Source organism: Urtica dioica, chromosome 10, assembly GCF_054948205.1.
Source record: "Urtica dioica subsp. dioica isolate 48M chromosome 10, U.dioica_male_clone48M_v1_H2, whole genome shotgun sequence".
In the NCBI taxonomy this organism is placed as follows: Eukaryota; Viridiplantae; Streptophyta; class Magnoliopsida; order Rosales; family Urticaceae; genus Urtica; species Urtica dioica.
Window position 1 is genome coordinate 562,507 of NC_142765.1, and position 19,721 is coordinate 582,227.

The following is a 19,721-nucleotide window of genomic DNA, read 5'->3' on the forward strand; positions in this document are numbered from 1 at the left end:
ACCAACTCGAGAAGACCAACTTCTAGAAGACTCCACTCCAGCCTTACATGAGATGGGTAATGAGCGCGGCAGCGATGAAGGTGATGAATCGGGTTAGAGCATTTATTCTGGTGAATCGGGTGCGTCTTCTGAAGCGCATGGGTTAACAACGAGTATGGATGAAGGATCCGTCGAAGTGGTTGGTATCGATTCCCCAAAAACTGTTTATAAAGGAGGAATGTACGCGAACAAAAAAGCATTGCAAATGCATTTGAACTTGTTTGCGATTCAAAATCATTTCAGTTACAAGACCAGAAGCTCTACTAGAACGTATATCCATGTGGTTTGTCGCGATCCTACGTGCACTTGGGCTGTTCGGGAAGTTAGGATGAGGAACACGAGAATATTTCAGATTCAGAGGTGATTAATTCTGCCACTTACAAACTTGGTTTTTTTATGATTATTTTTATTTATCTGTATGTATGAAGTATGTAGTCAGTAGGGACAAGTTTAGTTATATGCAAAGTGGTTTAAGAAGTAAGTAGTGACGTATTTATTGATTTAGCCGTTGAAATATGTCATAACATCTGATCTTTTCATATTCGACTCTGTTCATACATGTTCGACGGAGTTCAGAAATGGAACGCACCCTCATGCCACCTGTACTTTGATAGGGACTTTTATGAAGGACAAATATAGAGATCCCACATTGTCTCCGTATAGGCCGAGAGACATCATGGCTCATATGCAGAAGAATTATGGGGTGGACGTGAAGTATAAAAAAGCTTGGAGAAGCAAAGAAAAGGCGTTGGAGTTGTTATACGGCACCGAGAAAGAATCTTTCGGTAATTTACCTTCTTTGAAGTTTATGATAGAGGAAACTAATCCAGGTTCTTCCATCGACATTGTGACCACTGTACGAGCCCGGTATTTCAAAAACCTTTTCATGTCTCTTAGCGCATGGAAACGAGGATGGAAGTGGTGTCGTCCTGTCATTATCGTTGACGGTACGTTTTTGAAGAATTATTTTAAAGGTACTCTCTTTTCGGCCTGCGCGATGGACGCAAACGAGCAGATCTTCCCCCTAGCATTCGATGTTGGAGATTCGGAGACCACATCTGGGTGGGTTTACTTCTTGACGAAGTTAAGAGAGGCGATCGGGGAGAGGGAACATCAAGTCATCGTGTCCGACAGGAACAAAGGAATAAAACGCGTCATCGAAAAGGTATTTACTCACTCGGAGCACGGATACTGCATGTTCCATCTACTGCAAAATGTGAGAAATAAGTTTAAAGAATTGACGAAACAAGCGAAGTGGAAATTTTTCGGTGCTGCAAATTCGTACACGGTCGTTGAGTGGAAAAAGTTTATGGTTATGCTCGATGAGGAGAACCCAGCAATCCGAGCCTATCTTCTGGATGTCGGTCCGGCCAAGTGGGTGCGCTCTCATTTCAGTGAGAAAAGGTACTATATTATGACATCGAACAATGTCGAGTCTCTTAACGCATTACTTCTTAAAGCTAGGGAGTTCCCAATATCGAAGATCGTCGATTTCTTGAGGGAGAGAATGATAAAATGGTTTTTTGAACGGAGGCAACGTGCCACTGAAACCGTAACGCATCTTTCTGTTAAGGCACACCTCAAATTAGTCGGTTACATCGCGGAAGCTTCTGGAATGCAGGTACTAATTCAGTAAACCACATGTCGTTAGTCTTTGATATAAGTATTTATTTAGTAACATGATCGACTTTAATGACATGTTACCTTTGTAGTGACATGTTACCTTATTAGTAACATGTTAACTTATTAGTGACATGCGACCTTTTTAGTGACATGTTTCATTTTGTAGTGACATGCTGCCTACTGCACTAATGACAAGGTTAGTGACAGGTTATCAAATTCGTTGTTTGTACAGGTAAATCCATCCTCTGTATATGAATTCGAGGTCATTGACAAATTTGGAAAAGCATGGGCTGTCAACTTATACCACAAGACATGCACATGTCGTGTGTTTCAAGTTGACAATTTCATATGCCCCATGGGATTGCAGCTTATCGGTATCAAAATTTTGTTGTTGAAGATTATATTTCGACGTACTATACAACAGAAAACTGGGTATCTGCTTACGTAGCTGTAATTCATCCATACGACAACAAAGAGACATGGCAAATCCTGGAAGAAGTGAAGCGAATCATTGTTGAAGCACCAAGATGTTACAAGCGATATGCTGGCAGACCTAAGAAGACCAGGATGCCATCTGAAGGGGAAGGGGACGTGGCTACTGGAAGAAAATGTAGTCGGTGTCGTGGAGTAGGACACAATCGTGTCACATGTCGAAACCCGATCCCGTTGAAAGTCCGATGTGCATTATAAAACTCAATCCCATATCTTTGAATCAAGACATTGATTATTCATTTTTTTCCTCAGACATATTTATCACCATAATTTGTAAGAAGCAGGTTGATGTCCATAGTGACATGTATGCGTCTGTAGTGACACACATGTCACTATTGTTGTTGGTGTTGTCAATGATGCCCACAAGAAGAGTTGTAGTCTTTATTTTGTACATTTGATGTAATAGAGTCTCATGAAGACTCTTGCTTGTAATTGCCTATCTATTCATTAATAAAGTTGAAACGTTCATTCTTTCTTTCTTTGTTTGAAGCTTTATGATAAAACCTTAGTCTTTTAGTCCATAAACAAACTTAACAACTTACGAAGAGACAAATGTAGATTTGCATGAACAAACTCTTCGTAGTTTGCTTAAAACGATATATTCGCAATCTTAGGGTCAAAGGACTATTGACCTCAGTATGATTGTTAGAAGAATCTATGATGTCTGGTTATGAGGCATTGAGAGTTGGGGACTCTATAGTTCTTCTAGGTATCTTCCGAAGGTACTGAATTGACCAGTGCACTTCTAGAGACAAGATAAGAACAAACCATTTAATCTCTTATGTCTCGAAGTCACTATGTATGAATTGCATCATGCTTACCTTAATCCTGAAATGAGACATGCCATTTCACACCTTAGTATTCTCATTTGAGAAAGTCAAAGTTCGGACTCACTATGTGATTCCGAACAAGGCCTATTGGTGAAGTACTAAGTTGTGAGTATGTCATGAGTAACTTTGTGAAGTTCTCATAGATATGGAATTCATGTACAAGATTGCTGAAATGCAATGTATGTCACCTCATGCTTTGTTCCTTGGAGTGTGAATAAATGAACTGGCCAGTGTCCAAATTGAGTCCTGACTCTTTTGGATGAAACAATGTGACTTGTTAGCTCCTCGTCAATACATTGTTTCTAACTTATTCACAAGCGATAAAGGAGTTGAGGAAATAACAGCTAGAAGGGTAAAATGGTAATTTAGTAAATCCCGACTAGCTGATGACATTCATGAAGGGTAAACATAGATAATATTCAGTGGATCCGCTCATTACAATTAGGTGAATTCTTGAGTAGAAAATAAATTCATTTGAACCGAGAGATTTTCAGTGTCAGCTCTTTAGTGGAGTCAGTTGGCATTAAGCTAAACTTGGAAAAGGTTTGTGAACTTTTGAGTCCAAGTGTTTAGCTCAAGCTTTGTTCATTTGGGTCCATGAGGTCACTGTCACGAATCACATCGATAGGAATAGTTAAACTGGAAGCTAAGTCAAAACAAGAACGAAAATAGTCAAAAAGGTATTTTTGTCTTTTGAGACAAAGGATGAAATGAATGTCAACAAATTTTTTGACAAGTTCATTTGATGACTTAATGTCACTCGGCCATAACTTGATTATTGGGCCTTGTGAATTAATTTCATTTCGTAAGAATTTTATTGAAAATTCTTAATGGGCTTTTCTCATGTTGTCATGAACAAATGAAGAAGCTTCTAGAAGCTCCTTCTAGATGAGAGATGGGCGCCCAAAATACCCAAGAGAAAGAGAATATTTTGTGCATAAATGTATCAAGATACTTGCCAAAAGAAAAAGAGGAAACAAATTTGCATATGGATGCACATGGGAATCGGCCAAGCAAGGAATGGAACAAAAAGGGAAACAAATCCAAGGGCTTCTAGAAGCCTATTTGGCCGAGTGACTCTAAGGGAAGGAGAGCAATATTTGCTCATGAATATGTGATATTTAATGAAAGAGGAAACTACCTTATTGAAGGTAAAACCTCCCCTATAAATAGAGGCCTCATTCCCTTCATTCCACTCATTCAACATAAGTTAGAGATTGAGAGACTCTCTCTTTAGACATTGTTGGCCGAACTCCTCTCTCTCTCTCTCTTTCTAGTTTATTTTCGATTTTTCTTGTTTTGGCACCTAGGTCATCACTCGACCTAGTGTTTAGCTCTGCGACTTCGAGACTCGTTCTTAAGTCGTAGTGTTTAAAAGTGCCCACTCACTGATTCCTTCTTTTCGAGTGATTTAGTGATAGAAACTTTCGTGGTTGCTCGAGGTGCCGAGGAAAGGAAGAGAGACGTGCTGCGAGGGGAGACGAGCGTTGCAAACTTTCCACAAGCTTCTTCAAAGTTCAAGCTTCAAGAAAGGTTAGTAAACTTCTAGCTCATATTGGTTTTTAATTACATGTACTTGCACTTGTCTATGTTAGTAAAAACTGTTTTACTTGTAAAAGAAAATTTTTAAAATTCCGCCGCTTACCGAAGCGTTAATTATTTTCTCAAACCCTAGATCGATTCCAACAGTTGGGACTTTTAGTGACTCATTTACGCATTCAATAATATCATTAGTGACATATTACATTGATTTGACTTGTAGTGACATTGTTGGTTGGTAGCGTTAGAACTTTATAGTGGTTGACGGCATTTAATATTATGGGTAGATAACTATATCTCTGCATCTATAAGTGACTAGTTATTTGCGGTTTTAGTGACATGAAGATGTCGTTAATGACATGTTTATGTTCATAGTGACATCTTGTCGTCGCTAGTGACACCTTTGTCACTAGCTTTGGGATTTTTATTGGCTCATATAGGCGTTGACTTTTATTGGCTTTTTTAAATTTTTGGAATTTAACCTCATAATTTAATAAACATTTTGTTGGTTGGTGGCATTTACAACTTTGTAGTGGTTGGCGGCATTTAATATTATGGATAGGTAACTACATGTCTGCGTCTATAAGTGAGTAGTTATGTGTACTTTACTGATATGTTGATGTCTGTAGTGAAACGTTTATGTCCATAGTGACCGATTTACGTCTGTAGTGATATCTTGATGTCCACCAACCAACCTACCAGCCAACCAACCAATTCCGTCAATTAATTTGTTTGGGTAGTAGTGGTGGTTGTATTGTATTTATCACATTAGAGGACATTTAAGTGGTCATAATTTCGGTAGATAGCAATTAATAAATTCTCATAAAACATGTTTAAAAACACGTGCAGGGATTGTGTAAACGTTTTCACACATCAATGGATATCAACAAGGCAAGCGGTTCGAAGGTCGACGACGAGAAACACACCGACGCGGAACTCCCTGAGGCACAACTCACCGACTTTCAAATCAGCGAGGCTGAATACAAATGGTATTTGGATACTTATGATGACAGTGGAACAGGTCCAATTTACTGTGTCGAAATTTGTGTTGAAAGAAGTTTATGGAGATGATTGTGAGGACCTCTTGAAGCAAAAGGGAGATTTTATGGAAGTCGTGCCCAATGAGAAAATAGTGTTTATGTTGAAAAGACAGAGAGCGGATATCCTCTACAACAGGAGGATTTACAATAAATGATCTTTTTCTGTTAATGTATGTGTACTACGTACTTTTGTTTTCCTTTCATTTCCTTCCATGCAAGTTGTTATGTATTCATTAGTGATTTGTAAGTTATTGTAGTGACATGTTTCTAGCCATAGTGACGTGTTCGTGACAGAAGTAGTGACATGAAAAACATTTAGTGACAAGTTGTCCCGCTACATACATTTAAGTTGGTAGGTGAAATAAATTAAGTGAAATTTAAGTCTATTGTTGGCATTTAATCCAAGTAGTTGGAGTTGGTGGAAGTTAATATCTCGGATTTTGTGGTTGGGTTCAAAATTTAATCCAAGTAGTTGGAGTTGGTGAAATTTAATCTAAGAGTTTTAAATTCTAACAACTCATGTTTATGGGGGAATTAAATAGTCACTAAAATTAGTACATATGTAAATAAATACCAGTAAAAATCAGTAATAATCCACAATACGCATTACCTAAAGATATAACGTCGAATGGATGCTAATGAAGAGAAAAAAGAAGGGTAACCCCGAAGAGGCTGCTTCTAGCTCGGACCTCCAGTCCCCTAGTAATTAATTTTCTCCCCGTTTGATTGTGGAATCCTTCTTGAAAGAGACTTTCGGCGAAAACTGGTACGCGTATTTGAAAGCAAGTAGAGCTATTGTGTCCGACCCTAAGACTGAGGAGAGTGTGATTGTCCCAAAGAAGGAACCATGAAATAACTGGACGTAGTTATTTGTACTGTTCGTTTGTAGCGTTCTTATGTACTATGTAATCAATTAATTATTATCGTATAAATGTCACTATTTCTATAATCAAGTCAATATAGATGCTAAAATGTCTATAGGCGTTATGATGTCACTTATATCACAAACATTTCACTGTACACATCTCACCATAGATGTCAACATGCCACTAAATTTACCAACATATCACTACGGGTAACGACTGTCACTAGTGATACAATCATGTCACTAAATGAGCCAATAGCAGTCCCAACACTAGTGACAAAGGTGTCAGTACAGACGAACACATGTTACTATGGATATCAACATGTCACTAGCTACATCAACATGTCACTCCTATCAAGAAGTAACTAATGTTGGAAATAAACACTAATAGTCATGGAACTAATACATGGATTGTGTCACTAATGATAACACCTGATGTCTATAATATTTTTGTAACACCTGATGTCTATAATATTTTCGTGGTGACATATCTTTGTAGTGACATGTTTCTAGTCATAGTGACGTGTTTGTAACACGAGTAGTGACATGAAAAACATTTAGTTACAAGTTGTCCTGATGTCTACATTTAAGGTGGTAGGTAGAATAAATTAAGTGAAACTTAAATCTATTGTTGGCATTTAATCCAAGTAGTTGGAGTTGGTGGAATTTAATATCTCGTATTTGGTGGTTGGGTACTAACTTCAAAAATGAAAGAAGAAGAATAAGAAAACCAAAGAAAACAAAACAAACAAACAAAATATCTTACTCCAAAAATGGAACCTAAAGAAAAAGCTCTCATTCCACCATTAACTTCCCCCAAAAATCCCGACCACAATAACGAAGGCTTAACAGATTTAGTGGTTAACCGTTCGAGTGAGAGGCCAATTTTAATTGGGAAATCGTGCTTCGAGAATTGCTAGGCCATAACTGGGAGACTAATTTGAAAGCCACCGGAGCTCTTCTGAAAGTACCAACTACGGGAGAGATAAATTTTGTTCAAAACTCTGCCATTTCGCGAGAATTAACGATTAACGATTTTCCGGCCTATGGAAACTTGTCAGGATACTCTGTGAAATGCTTGATTGGTTGTCCGATTTGCATGAAAGACACATCTTCCATCTGTTTGAAGCATGGTAAGAAAACTGTTTTTCTGGGTCATAGAAGATTCTTACCAAGAGATCACTCGTATAGAAGATTGAAACAAGCGTTTGATGGAAATTCAGAAGAACGACCCCCTCGTAGAATTTTGTCTGGTGAAGATGTCTATGAGATGGTTAAAAACGTCAATGAAGTGCTTGGGAAAAGAAAGCGGAGTGCTAGTACTAAAGAATCGTTCAAAGAGAATCCTTGGAAGAAGAAATCGATTTTCTACGACCTTCCTTATTGGAAGACACACTACGTCCGGCATCGTCTGGATGTTATGCACATCGAGAAAAATGTTTGCGAATCGCTTATTGGTACACTTCTTGATGATCCAAATAAATCGAAAGACGGAATACAATCTCGATTGGATCTCAAAGAGATGAATATAAGAAGCATTTTGCATCCCGAGGAGGGGGGTGGGAAAAAAACAAAATTACCACCGGCAAAGTACACTCTAGATCGAAAGGAGAAAAAGAAATTGTGTAACTGGTTTGCTTCTATTAAAGTCCCCGAAGGTCATTCGTCAAACTATAAGAGGTTCGTGTCTTTGAAAGATTTGAGACTTACTGGAATGAAGACGCACGACTGTCATGTGCTGCTACAACAAATGTTGCCTCTTGCTTTGCGAGGAATTGTGCCAAAAGATGTGAGGTTTGCAATATCAAAGATATGTGTATTCTTTAACTCGATTTGCTCGAAGGTCATCGATCCAACTCGATTGGATTTAATGCAGTCAGAATTGGTGAAAACTCTGTGCTTGCTCGAAAAGATCTTTCCACCTTCGTTTTTCGACATAATGATCCACTTAACCGTCCACTTGGTACGTGAAGTGAAATTAGGAGGGCCCGTGTTTTTACGGTGGATGTATCCAATCGAACGTTATATGAAAGTGTTGAAAAGCTACGTGAAGAACTACAATAGGCCGGAAGGGAGCATAGTTGAAAATTACATAGCAGAAGAGTCGGTTGTTTTAAAAAATGCATGCTCTCGGTAAGTTTCTCGTCGCGGCATTGTGTACGTTTCGCCGCGGCGAAGACTTTCTACAACGCTTAGGAAAGCGTTGTAGAATTTCTCGCCGTGGCGAGGTAGAAAACACGCCGCGGCGGCATTTATACGCCGCGGTGAAATTTCTAAGTCGCCGCGGCGAGATTAGAATAGAATCACCTCAGCCTACACATTTTTACTTTCTTTCCCATTTTAAACTTGGTTTTCAACAGAAAAATTATCATTCAAATAAAAAATCCATCACACATTCAGATTTCACAATTTTTAAATATTAATCAAGTCTCAAACACACATTAACTAAAACACGAGTCTTAAACATAAACAAACCATGCGAGTCTTAATTTAAATTTAAAATGAAGCTTAAACAAACCAAACGAGTCTTAAATTTAAAATTTAAAGTTGGTGTTGTTGGTTTAGTCGTCATTCGGTGGTGGTGGTGGTGGTGGTGAGTGCGCCGGATATTGAGGAGGTGCCATATGCGGTGGCCACTGTGGTGGTGGGTACGGATAATCGGAGTATTGAGGATATGGAGGAAATAACACCTGGTTCTCTTGGTTGATGTCCCACCGAGAGTAGAGATCGTTCAGTTGGTTGATGTGAGAGGCGCCATACTCCGCTTGTTGGTGCATGTACTGTTGCGTGTGTTGGAACCCGCCGACGAGATAGTTGGAGCATTGAGCTATGTAGTCGATGGTGGCGGGGTCGACTACCGGAGGTGCTGGTAAGAACAATCGAGGCTCGTTGACTGGTGGTCCCTCTTCCCCTTCCTCCTCCTCTTCCTCCGCTTCCTCCTCTTGTGGTTCCTCCCTAATCTTGTAGCGATCGATGATGTTATTCGTAATAGGCCCCATAGGACCCTTGATCGTATCCCTTTTCGAGCGTCCTACCCCCGCATTTGTACAAAGGCCGGTAATGATCGACGGATATGGCAAACCGTGTCGTTCATTAGTATAGTCTAGACTCTTCATCCAATTGTAGATGAATCGATCGACGTTGATAGAATGACCTTTTATGATGCAGAACAACACCTGGATACGACCCTCGTCAAGAGTGGTGAAGTGCTTGATCGGATATAGGCGAGCGCAAACAAAGTAAATCCAAGCTTTAGCAATCCTGGTGAGTTGGTCACGCTTGAGTACCCTTTTCCCTTTTTCAAGGACCCAATCCTCTCCTGGAATGCACAGCAACCTCGCCATCTCCTCGTGGCTGCAATTTCTCAACCATTGCCGATAGCCTTCATTCTCGAAAGGCACATCTGGGGTCCCAAGCAAATCGTTGATCGCTTCGACGCTCACATCGACCTGTCTACCTCGGACCGTCACAACATCTCCATTGTGATCTGGTAAGTTTGCGTAGAATTCGTACACGAAGTTTAAGTTCGTCTCGAACTCGGGAACGGCACAATACTTCACCCAGTCATGACCAAGAATACTGTTGCGGATTGACACTCCTATCTCGGTGTTAGAGCTCACATTGAATCCCCGCTCAGGGATCACACTGCGCGACGAGATTTTGTCGTAACGATCCTCCGCGGCCTTGCTGGTGAAGATACTCGTGTTATAATCTGCTTCAGGGGACGATTGACGAGCTCGCTTACTTTTACTTTTACTAGGACCTTTGGAAGTGCTCGGAGCCGTGGCGCCCGCCGGATTTTTTGTTCGAACCATTTTTCACCTTCACAAAGCATAATCATAAAAAATTCAATCTCGACATCTACAATCAACATAACCATTTTAAATACTAACAATGTCACAACAATCACAAATTCTATATCAATTCCAACTTCATTTAAACATAAATTCTAACTCTAATTCATTCTAACACAAATTCTAACGTCTCAAATTCATTCTAACACAAATTCTAACTCAAATTCATTCTAACACAAATTCTAACTCAAATTCATTCATAATAATATAAAAAACCCTAATTTTGTTAAATCAATAACCACCTTAAATCAATAACCCTAATTTTGTTAAATCAATAACCACAACATGCAACTCGGGGAAATAACATGAAATCCATATTCAAAAACCCGAAATCCATATCAACAACACGAAATTAAATCAATAACCACCTTAAAAACTTAGAAAATCATACCTTTAAAAAGAGAGTGAGAGGCGGTGAGAGAGAGAGATGCGCGAGAGAGTTGGGCGGCGAGGACGTGGCGAGCGAGAATGGCGGTGAGGATGTGGCGAGCGAGAATGGCGGCGAGGACAAGGCGACGGCGAGAAATCGGGGCGGCGAGGACGTGGCGAGGGAATTTGGAAGAGAAAATGAAGACAGACTCGGCCGAAATAGTTTGTCTCGCGTTTGTATTTTGAGGAGAATGAGAAAAAAAACTGAAAATGGGTTTATATAGTGAAAACCTAAAAACCTCGCCGCGGCGAGAATATGTCTTCGCCGCGGTGAGAAGATCCTACAACGGATATGGTAACCGTTGTAGGATCCTCTCGCCGCGGCGGGAGTCCTTCATCGCCGCGGCGAGGAAGTTTCATAAAAAACTGCTAGGCCACGGTATCCTTCTCGCCGCGGCGGAGTATATTTCCAGCCGCGGCGACATAGTCTCGCCGCGGCGAGAGATGACCATCGCCGCGGCGACTCTATTCTACAACGCTTATAAAGAGCGTTGTAGAATGCTTAGGTGATTAGGTGATTAGTGAAATCATAGTATATTAGTGACATGTACATGTAGTTACTTGTTTTAAGTTTATTGACATGTTTCTTGATTAGTGACACTGTCATGTACCAGTAGTTAATTGTTTTAGGTTTAGTGACATGTTTGTTGATTAGTGACATCATTATATATTAGTAACATGTACAAGAATGAATTATTTGAAGATGTAATGACATGTAAGTTTATTAGTGACATGTACAAGAAACTATTTGAAGATGCAGTGACATGTAAGTTGATTAGTGATATATACTTAAGTCAATGATTTGAAGATTTAGGGACATGTTACCTAATTAGTGAAATATGCATGTATTAGTGATATGTAGCGATTACTGACATGTTAAACGGTAGTGACATGTCGTGTCTGAGATTTTTGATGTGCAGTTATGAAAGGAGATATTTTTACGTTCGTCAAGCATAGCGGTGTATGGCTCAGAGACGACTATTACCAAGCCGGTGTTACACATGCATTGCTCATACCGCCGACGATAAACTACGAAGATATTATGAAATTATTGTTTGCGGGTTCGGAGGGGAAGTTGAATCCAGAAATACATAGGTTGAATGTTAAATACGAAACTGAAGGAGCGGTAAAACCTGTAACGATTGACTCTGACATGAGTTTGGCTTGTTATTTGCACATTCGGAAACAGAAATCGGATACAAGGAAATTCTCCCTGGTTTTGGATATTTTACCGTTGGGCGAAGAAAAGACACTGCGTGTGTGGTTCAACTCCGAACACAGTCGAGAGTGGTTGTGCAAAAGCTGAACCTGCAGAAGTCCCAACTCCACAAGACAGAGGTGCAAAAGTCCCACCTCCACAAGAATGAGTTGCAGTCGAACCAACTCGAGAAGACCAACTTCTAGAAGACTCCACTCCAGCCTTACATGAGATGGGTAATGAGCGCGGCAGCGATGGAAAGTTCTATCCTTTCTAAAATTTCAACAGGTTGTTCTTCATTTTGTTATTTTTAAAATTTTTAATTCAGTTATATTTTTAAATAGGTATGGTCAATTAACTTAAGACAATTTAAAAAAAATGAATATTAACATTAATTACTGAAGTGAGTTGGTATTTTTTTCTTTCTTTTTTACATGGGGTGAGTTGGTATTGAATTAGTTGTGACGTGCCTAATTGGAGAGAGAGAGAGAGAGAGAGAGAGAGAGAGAGAGAGAGAGAGAGAGAGAGAGAGAGAGAGAGAGAGAGAGGTGAAATCAGTTTGGGTGAAATTGATGAGAATTTTGTAAATTTAGAAATGGATATCTGAATTATTAGAAAAGAATCAACGACAAGAAAGTAACATGCTAACGTATTTGCTAAAGTTACGTACTTGATTTGGATGGAAATCAGATTTTGGAAATCGATTAGTTATTTGTTATCTTTTTCCTACTTTGAAGGAATTGTTACCAAAGTGAATTTATTTATTTAAAGAATATTGTGTAGTCATAACTCATAATTGATTCACCTATAGTTTACGCACAAAAAAAAATACGATTCACCTATATATTTCCCTTGATACCCATATATGTCATCACATAAAAAGAATATCCATTTTATTTTATATATGGACTTTTCATATAAATATACTTATATGCAATAAATTGAAGTTAATGAAAAAAGGTAAAATTTCATAACTAACTTAAAACATGGGTCATTTTTCATATTTCACTCATATTTTCAAAACATTTCACTAGTAATCGTTTCTCTTTTTCGGACAAAAAGACTCTTATGTTTCATTCAAATAATATGTAACGCTACATATTGTCGATTACGTCTAGCTAGGATACCTTTTGATCCGTGCCCAAAGAAAATAATCATATCTTAGGTCTATGATGTAAATCCAAATAATGAAATAAAAAATCACACTTATCCAACATTCGGTCGTATAGAAGTCAGATCTCATATATTATTAAAACATAAAAACAAGAGAAAAATAAATAAAATAAAAATAAAAATACACATATCCATTGTCAATCAACAGTGAAGACAATGGTGGCGATGACTACGACTATGAACAGCAAAGAACAATCACGAAGAGAACAATCACAAAGAGTCTAGAAGCTCATGTTGATGACAAACTCGACAATATCCGATGAAGACACGAAGAAACAAAAAACATTTTCTACATTTAAAAAAATATGAATTTTTTTGAATTTCATCGTAAATTATCTAATTCATTTAATTAATTGTAATACATCGTAATTCATTGAATTCAAATTATAAAAACAAAAATTAATTAAGGAGAAACACAACACTAAAAGGCGTTGGTGTTACCCTTAAATGTATTCATCTCATGACATCCGAATAAATCATGAAATTTAATATGTTCTCAATAAAATTAAGGATGTATAAAATAATCCAAAAATATGAAGGAATAGAAACATATGAGTACGAAATATGAATGTAGTTATTAAATGTTTTAAGTGGAAATGAGCATAAGATGTGAGAAATTTAGATAGGTAAAATATATTGAGAATAAAAAAAGAGTTGCAAACTCATATATATAGAGATTTGCAACTAATTAGGCCACTTTCAATATGTGATTTTGGATCTAGCCTACGTTTGACAATTTTTAGGCATATAGCCAAATGGCTTATGTGACAATAATTGAGGTCTGATTTGCCCTTATTTATTAACAAATTAGTCACTTTCTCTCTCCTATTTTTTTCAAATAATTTTTTTGCATTAAAACTTCAAAAATTCGTATCTCTCTCATACAAACTCGAAATCGAGTGATTTCAGATCCTACGAATTCGTGGCGTTGAAATCTTCAAAAATAGACCCATTGTGTTTGATGAAAATTTACGTTTAATGCATCATATTTACGTTTCCATTTATTTTTTTTATAATTTCAAAAAATTTCAGTTATTTCCATATTTAAGTTAGTAACGTGATTTTTCTACATCTATGGTATTAAACATGATTTTTCATCAAACACCATGGATCTATTTTTGAAGATCTCAGCGTCACGTATCCGTAAGATTTGGAATCACTCAATTTCGAGTTCATATGAGATAGATATGGTTTTTTTGAAGTTTTTATGTAAAAAAAAAGTGTAGGAAAAAAGTAGGAGAGAGAAAATTACGAATTTGTTAATAAATAAGGGCAAATCAGAATTTATTATTGCCACATAAACCTGTTGATTATTTCCCTAAAAATTGTGAAACGTATGCTAAAAACAAATTTCATAGTTTCATTTTGGCTATTTTGCTACACTGCCATATATAAAATAAAATAAAAAATTCACAAGTGCGATGGAAAAATGGCCTCAACTAGTAGCAATTTTGATAAATTTGACCAAAATACTAGTAATTATGTTTTTGGATATTTTTACTAGTAACTATAGACTTATATATCTACAATTGTTGTTAATTGTAGACTTGTAAGTTTACACTTTATTACAACTATATATTTTTATGTTTACAGTTACTAGTATAAGTGTCCTAAAATATAGTTGTTACCATTTTTGTCTAAATTATCAAAATTATTATAGTTGAGACCATTTTCCTAGTGTGACGGTGTGAATTCTATTGATGGACGGCGCAGCAAATAATAGTTGGAGTGATATATTATATTCTCTGAATAATAGTTCCACATTTTAAAGATAATGAATAAATAATTAAATAATAATTATAATGTGTAACAAAGTTAAGGCGAATATATATTAATTATAGATAGCAGAGTGGTCCTCCCTAACACATAAAAGAGTCATTTTTACCTTTATTTTTTAATATCACATAGAATCAAGGGGAATCAACTTAGAAAGCATAATACAAGCATTTACAGTCTCTCTCTCTCTCTCTCACTGTTGTGGAATGTCATTTTATACTTCACAATTTGAGCACATCAATTTCACCCACGAAATAGTTGCTTTGCTATTTTGCTGTAAACCATTTTTTTTATATTGGATGTTACTTTCGATCAAGAAAACTACTACTTTGATCATTGAAAAGGTGAGAATGACTTTAGTGAACTTTGGCAACAACAACAAAAAAAAAAAAAGTTTAAATATAGGGGGGGACCTAATTGGGAAAAAAAATGCAGAGCTTTTTGGACTTGATTTGGGAATTGTGGTGACATTAGGCTGTAACAATGGGTTTCTTTGTCTGATTCAGTTAGATAGTGGTTATATGGAATATATAATTAACTTTTTATATGACTCATTGCATTCAAATATGCATGTTTCTCTTATTTATGATGAGGTGGCTGTCTTCTGATAATGAGTCTGATAACAATATAGTCTTAACCTAAGGGTATAATTGGAATATTGGAATGTTTGAATGTTGTCATGATAAATTGGCTATTTTTTTGGTATGGATGATATTATTTTAGCTTATTTTCGTGTATTTGTTGTACATCCTTGACATTATTTTGTATTTATCGTTGTTGTCTGTGTATTATTATCATCTTCTTAATAAATTTTTTTTTGGGTAAAAAATATATGATGTTTATTTATTTGTTTTTCATATTCAATATTTATGCTTTACAATCTTCGTGTTCTCATTATGAAATATTATGCATTTGATAAAGTTGAAAGAGATAAGTTTGGTAAAGAAAATAAACTAAAATTTACAAAAATAAAGTTAGTAGTTTATAAATTAACAAAAATTAACACACATTAACTATGAACTGTTTCCATTCTACCGAACTAAAAATTCAAAAAAACTTAAGAAAAATTCAAAAAATACATCAACAGATATAGAACATAATCATCTCAAAAACCCAGGAAAAAAAATGCAATATGAGATTAAAAAAAATATTTATTTTGGTTTATTGTAAAAAAAATTAGACTAATAATTGTTTTCCACTTTTACATGTCTAATTCTATGTTTATTGATATAATCAATTTTTATTTTATTTTCTATATTATATTTGCAGATTACGTTTCATTACTGCATTCCAAATATTTCAAATTTCAATCTCAAGCACCTATTATAGATTTCTTAATTCACGAAGTTGACTTTTTTAAATGGGTTGGTTGAAACGTTGGCTAGTGTTTAGTTTTTCTTATTTAAACCACATAAGGGTATATTCGATATTTCATAGTCGTAAATTTCAGTAAATGGCTAGATTACAAAATTTACCAAACGTGGGCTAGATCTTAAAAACCACGTTTCAAAATGGCTACGTTGCTAGTTTGCCCAAAATTAAATTCTTTAAAATAAATTGAACAATGAGGTTGGTTAATCTTTTCAAATAATATATACCGCTAAATATTGTCGATTACATCTAGGAGACCTTTTGATCCGTGCCCAAAGAAAATAATCATATCTTAGATCTATGATGTAAATCCAAATAATGAAATTAAAAATCACACTTATCAAAGATTCGGTCGTATAGAAGTCAGATATCATATATTATTAAAATATAAAAACAAGAGAAAATAAATAAAATAAAAATAAAATTACACATATCCATTGTCAATCAATCAACAGTGAAGACAATGGTGGCGATGACTACGACTATGAACACCAAAGAACAATCACGAAGAGTCCAGAAGCTCATGTTGATGACAAACTCGACAATATCCGATGAAGGCATGAAGAAATAAAATAAGTATTCATTTAAAAAATATTAATTTTTTTGAATTTCATCGTAAGTTATCTAATTCATTCAATTAATTGTAATACATCGTAATTCATTGAATTCAAATTATATAAAAAAAAAAAATTAATTAAGGAGAAAGGCAACACTAAAAGGCGTTGGTGTTACCCTTAAATGTATTCATCTCATGATATCCGAATAATTCTGATGAAATTTAGTATGTTCTCCAATAAAATTAAGGATGTATAAAATAATCCAAATATATGAGATGACAAAGATTGGTATCACATAGCAAGTGATGCAACAAAGCAACATGTATGAATAAGCAACTAGAATGTGTATACACACGTTCTGGATAACACGACAACCATACATTTGAAGGCTTAGGGTCAGAACATGCCCAGTGAGTTGCTCAGCCAGTTCTCTTGTTTGCGATGCAGTTCCATGCTCAAAAAACTAAGTCAATGTAACTTGTCAGTATCTAAGATAAGTCGATATCAGATAGTTTGCATTGTTCCACGTGCCTTTTTGTGCTAGAGATAAATAAAAGTACCTTCTGAATCACATAATTACCAAAAACATCAGTCATTAGCGACAGGCCCTGAGGCATAATTTCATTAAAGACCATGTTCTTCTCCTCAAGAGTGGCGGTTTCAAGTTTCTGCTGAATAAAGCGACTCCCGTACTGATCCGCACTGTATCATAACATTGATTTTAGAACCGGAAAACATGTCAAATAACATAAGAGAATGGAGTTATAAAAACATATCTCTGGTCATGATCAGTAACGTCACTCAGTTGGAGCCAGAAGTGGATCGGAACGGAACTGATGGACGAACGCTGTCGAGATTCAAACTTCCGGATCTCTTGGATAATTGGAGTTGTACATGAATGTAGCTCAATTTCATTATAATCATCGAATTGGGTCTTAATGATCTTTCCATTAATAATTTTTTTTTTAATTTTTTTTTTAAAGAGCGATGCAGCTATTTTGTCATTTTAAAGTTTGGATTTGAAAGAATAGCCCAACTTTATAAAATTGAGGAAAAATAACCCAAAATTTTAAAACCTCCAAAATTACCCTCACATCGCTAAGCACTCCAAAGAAAATCGCACTTGCCTTCCTCCCAGAGAAGACTTTGCAAACGAATACGATTTCGCTTTCGATGCTTCAGTTCGCCGCCGAGGTCAAGCTCTCCAACGCCAAAATTCTAGACGGAGTTACAAAAGGAGGCGATGATTGTTTGGAGTTTCGGTCGGAGTGTGGTGGCTTTTGACAGATCGGAAGAGGTTTTTGCCAACGGAGGGTTTCACCTTCGTGGCGTCAATGCGAAGCTTATGATTTGTTGCTGCCGTCGACATCGATCTCTGTCGTTGATCTCCGATGTGGTAGCCACAATTTGGGAATTGAGGTCGGAGAGAGGGATTTCTAGGGTTAGACGGTCTCTAGATCACCATCGGAGATTGAAAGTCGGCATCGATCGCCATCACCACTGCCATCAGTATCTTCTTCTTCTTCTTCTTTTTTTCTTTTTTCTGGATTAAATTTTTTGAAAGCATGAGGCGCGCTTAAATTTTTTGAATTTAATTGGTATACAGAAAGTGGAGTGGATTGAAATTTTGGACTCTTAAATTAATTATTTTCAAAATAATTAAGGGTATATTAATATGTTTACATTATAAGTGGTTAAAACGCACTAATTTATGAAATTTTGACTATTTTGCTAAACACTTAATTTGAATGGGATACTTTGTACCCAAAAAAAAAAATCTTTTTTTAAATTATCTAAGGACGTCTTAACATAGTTATCATCATACGTTGACTTTGATATATAAAATTAGATAACTATGAATGAAAAAAAAAATGATATTATTTGAAAATATGTATTATATATATGGAACCTCGTAACACTGGCTTTCAGTTTCGTATGAGTGAATTCAGTTTCGTCTGAGTGAATTAGTAGGTTAGTAAACAAATTTATACATCTTTGAAGCAATCTTTGGTGTTCAAAATCAGAGAAAGGTACATGAAAATCGTGTAAAAAGGCCACTTTGGAATCTTATTAGTTACTCTATGAATACTGTCATATCATACTTTGATTCTACATCTTTTGTGAAATAGAGAAACCTTGATCTGTGTAAGTGATAGAAATGGTTGAGTTGGTTGGAGGAGCGTTGCTTTATTCTTTTCTACAAGTTTGGAATCTCATCTTTCATTCAACTCTCGTGTTACAACTTTGCTCACTATTTACAACTGTCGTGTTTTTTTTTTGTTTTTTTTTTCTTTTGTTACAGAATTCAAGAAATCATCTTCTGTGGAACAACGTAGTCTCCTTGTGAGTTTGTTTGTTTTTTTTTTTTTTTTTTTTTTTTCTATATATTGTATATAGTTCTATAATTCTTTTATTTTTATTTTTATTGTTATGGTAGTTTGCTAATTAAAGGCAACTTTGGACTAAAATTAATCAGTCTATAATTACGAACTTACCTTTTTTTTTTTTAGGAAAGTATTGTCTTATTTTGATTCTATACCTTTTGTAATATAGTGAAATCTTGATATGTGGAAGTGATAGAAATGGCTTGGTTGGAGGAGCGTTGCTTTCTTGATCTTTTCTACAAGTCTTGTTTGGAATCTCTGTTTACAACTTTTATTTAAAATAAGGATAAATTAGGTGAAAATTAGAAAATGAGATATATATGAAAGGTAAGGTATTCATGGAGTTATCATCATCATCTAACGGTGTATTTGCGTAACTATTTCTATAATATTTATAATCAAACCACTACTACAAATTAACATATTGGGTACAGAAAGGTATTAGGTGCGACATGTCGCATCTAATAGTTATTGTATTTTTAACCATGTGTATATCTATTTATTCTATAAAGAACCCTTTGTCTTCGTGCATCTTTTTTGCTTTCACACTG